A 4,454-nucleotide genomic window follows, 5' to 3' on the forward strand; every position below is an offset into this window, starting at 1 on the left:
TAGGTAGGATTACCATATTTCCAGGTCCAAAAAAGAGGACACCTGTCTGGGGTGGGGAGGGGAGGAATGCGATGGTGGAAGGGCAGGGACATGCTGCCGCTGCCCATTCTGTTGCCCATAACTGACAAGCTACCACCGCAGCACTGCTGCTGCCCCTCACTCCAGACCCACTGACCCCAGCCCTGCCAGTGCCCCTCACTTCTAAACAGCAGTACCCTAACCCCACCCCTTGCTGGTGCCCCTCACTCCTGACCCACAGCCCCCCTGGCACTGCCAGTGCCCCGCACAGCCCCCTGTAACCCTCCCAGCCCTGCTGGTACTCCTCATTCCCCCAGCCACCTGTGTCCCAGTGCTGCAGGTGCTCTGCACTTCTGACATGCAGCCCCTGACCCTCCCAACTCTGCTGCCCAAGCAGCTTCCTTGCTCACACACCTTCCAGCAGCCTCTGGGGCCTGCACAGAGAGCATGGATCTCCTGACAGCCACTTGGCTTCGCCACTGCACCCAGCCTTGAGCAAAAGCAGAGGGAAAGTGAAAACCCAGACAGTTGCTGACATTTTAAAAAACCCGCCCAGATGGAGCACAAGGGCCCCAAAAAGAGGACATGCCTGGGAAAACCCAGACATATGGTAACCCTACTACAGTGCATAGCTTGGAAGTGCAAGTGGATCCAGGGAGGGGAGGGTGAGGTGCCCCTCTCCCTTAAGCAGTGCCCAGGGCATGTGCCTCACTCACCCACCCCAGTTTACACTACTGCTTTGAAGTGTTGATAAAATATCTATGTCTAAATCACAATTTTTATTTCAAAGATCCTTGGGTATTCCTTCCCCTCTCATTTAAAATATACTAACTTGAAGTAATAAAAGGATATTGCCTCATTCTTTATGAATTTCTCTCTGCTTTTCTCTTTTTTTTTCCTCCCCCAGATTCCTTGTCAGTTGAACTGTTGAAAAAAAGGAGTAAACCTCTTAGACCAGATCAGAAAGGTAAATTTTTCATGGGACTACATTTCATGGGGAAATTCTCATGTACGATTTTGTTTTGCATTAGAAAACCTGTCCATGTTTCAGTGGTTACTATAGGACGTTTAGCTCTTTTAAAAAATGGGTACATTGGATAAAAAGGTGTTAACATCTAGTTCATTAAGACTGTGCTATTGGTTTATTTCTTTTTAACCACTTCTCTCTTCTCTCCTCTATGATTAACCACAAGTACTGATGCATTTAAACATAGTAATCCAGATCTGTGCTTGGAACCATTATGCTCATTATCCCACAGTCAACATGGTAGTGTTTTAATAGGGGGAAAATGGTATGGAAATCATTTTTTCTATAATATTCTTTATTACAAAAATTGGGAAAAGTTACCCCAGATTCTTACCTTTCTTCCTCTTCAAACCCAAATTATGATGATGGAAAAACAGAAGTGTGAAGTATATACAACTCTTCTCACTTTTCTACTCAACTGTTGAACAGAGTGGAAAAAGAGAGAGAGCAAGTAAAAGATAGTTTCAATTTCAGAAATGTTATATACTACAACAAAATATCTGGTGCATGTCTTTCATAGTTTCATAGTTTTATAGTTGGTAGGGTCGGAAGGGACCTGAGCAGATCATCAAGTCCAACCCCCTGCCATGGCAGGAAAAGGTACTGGGGTCAAACAACCCCAGCAAAGTATTCGTCTAACCTCCTCTTAAAGACCTCCAAGGTAGGAGCCAGCACCACTTCTCTTGGAAGTTGGTTCCAGGTCCTAGCCACCCTGACTGTGAAGTAGCGCCTCCTGATATCTAGCCTGATGTCTTTGTTAGTTTATTTGTTTGGAATGAGAAGGGAGAAACACTGTCAATATTTTTCCTCAATTTCTTTTATTCTATCTTCCTACCTCTTCTGTCCCACCCAAAAAAGTAGGGATAATATTTTTGAATGCTAATAACTGAGAGAAAATAAATCTACATGACTCTTCCTTCTTAGCTTAAAGAAAAAGAAATAACTTTCTGGAGAAATCTCCCCTCACTGGAAATGTATGGGATTAAGAAAAGGCGAGGAGGGTGGGAGGGAATTATGAATTTCATGTAGCTTTAAAAATTTGTTTTTCCTTTTTACTTGGGTGCGGGGCACCGTGGGGGGGAGAAGCATTTAAAGGGAAAAAGTCTACCAGCTTTAGTTAATACATTTTTCTAACATAATATATATTTCCTGCTTTAAACAAGCTTTTACATTGGAACCAAAATTTTCTGTGCGCGCCTGTGTTACCTAGGGCAATTGCAAGCTAAAGCCACTAAAGCATTTCTGGGCATATGTGGACCAAATGATATTTCCCGTTTAGGTCAATGCAACCGTTTGTGTTTGCACAACCTGGGATTTCATGCTGCTCTAAATTCCATTTAGCACCTGAAACTAACACTACTCAGAGATGTTTTAATATGCGATGCTCTCCAGTTACGTTGCTCCAACTGTGGATTTGTTCATGCAAACAGCCAGAGACTCCAAAGACTTCTATTTAATCCCCTTCTCCATGAGGGGGCGCTGTGCTCTGGCCTCTAGCCAGTAGGTGCTGCTGTGCTTTCCTTTTTTACCCTCCTTCACTCTTCACTCCTCCCTCCCTCACAGCACGCAATTCAGGTCGGGACAGGTCTGCTCAGACCAAATATTATTTTAAAATGGGGGAGACAAATAATGCCTTAATTTTCTACCCTCTCTTAATTCTTCTGCCCCGCCCCTACTACCTATAGTGTATGTCCTGCGACACCTTGCCCCCCGTTGTGTGCCACCACTGCAGTGGACATAGCTCCTGACGACAGCTGCAGTATTGTTGTCCCCAAAGGACAGTGAGTTCGTGCCCGGTGCGCTTGTGCCAATAAACACACAGGGGTGAAGGATCCAACTTAATCTTTATTTCTGCGCAGAAAGTGGTGCTTGGCAATCGTTCGCAAAGCAAGCACACCCACCCAAGTGGGTATCAGCCTTATATAGCCTTTTCTAGCCTTACACACTGTACAGTCACTATAGGTTGCCTCTTTTGGTCCATGCGCACTTTGCCCTAGCTACAGATTACCCCCTAGCCAGCTGAACTGGCCTTTGTAATAGTTAATTTGCTAATGTAGCACCTGGTATTCAGCCAGCCTAGCAAGCAACCCCCCTTTCCAACTCCCCCCCCAAATAACCCCCCTTCTAACTTTCCCCGAGACTTGTTGATACAGCTTTTCCTTCTAGCGAGGCCAGCAATTAGCAACTAAGCAACAAGCGATCTCCCCCAGCCTAAACAACCTACTCTATGCCCTTGGTTAGATAAAATACTTTTTCAAAACATACAAAGCTGTTCCCAAAGTAGAAAATGCATAGTAAAAGTTCAGGGGTGCTCATCAGTATCACTGTAAAGGTAAGTTTTTGCAAGTAGTTTGAAACTTGGGAGTGAGTGGTTACATGACTTCCTTCAATATTGGAAACCTTCTGAACTCCATCGCATTCCATTTCAGACCCACGACCAAAAGTCCAGGGGCAGGGTGCTGCCTGCTAGACCTGATGCCCAGGATATGCAGCATCCCGGGTCATATTTAGGCTATGTCCCACCAACTTTGTGTGTGGACACTATGCACCTGGCGTGGAGAAGACAGTGTTCCGCAGTCACTGTTCCTCTGGTTGTATTAGCAGACACTACCTACCCCCTAAAGCCCTGGCTTATGAAGCATTATGGAGGCTGATGCTGACCTGGAGAAGCTGGTTTTTAACTACTGCCTGAGCAGTTGCAGGATGGCTGTGAAATGTGCATTTGGCTGACTGAAAGAACAATGGAGGGCACTTATGTGCCGGCTGGAGTTGGAGCAAGAAAATATCATGACCTCTGTAGTGGCAGCCTACATGCTGCACAATATCTGTGAAAGCTGCAGAGAGGTTTTCAAGGAGTCATGGGAAGAAGTGCAACAGGCAATGGCCAAACAACAGAGACATGTCCGGGCAGCAGCACAGGGACCAAGGAGATATGCTCAAGGAGAGACTGGTGGGGCTGCCCTTGTGCGTGATTGTCTGGCAGGATATATTGCTGACAACAACACCTAGGAGTGCTTTGTTCTTTCTCTTGGCTATGTTAAAATACATTCATATACACTTTAAATCTGTGTCTGTCTACACGGGTGTGCAGTGTTGCAGACAGGGGCAGAAGGGAGGATGATCAGGGGAAGGGGGAGGAAATCTGGACTGGGTAGGGGTTTGCTGCTTCCAAACTGTGAGTGGCTTGTGGGAGCAGGGCATTATGCACCGTCACCCACATCTGAATGAGCTCCACCCCTCATGTGTGTGAGAAGGTTAACTATTATACCTCTTGGTGGACTAGGTGAGTGGGGGACCAAGATGAACAGCAAGCCACATTTTCCAAAACATTTATAAAACAATTCACAACACACCTCCAAAAGCCGAATGTGGCACTACACAAGCGGATGGACTGATAGTGTGCCTGGGC

This window comes from Alligator sinensis, unplaced genomic scaffold, assembly GCF_000455745.1.
Source record: "Alligator sinensis unplaced genomic scaffold, ASM45574v1 scaffold1045_1, whole genome shotgun sequence".
Classification (NCBI taxonomy): domain Eukaryota; kingdom Metazoa; phylum Chordata; order Crocodylia; family Alligatoridae; genus Alligator; species Alligator sinensis.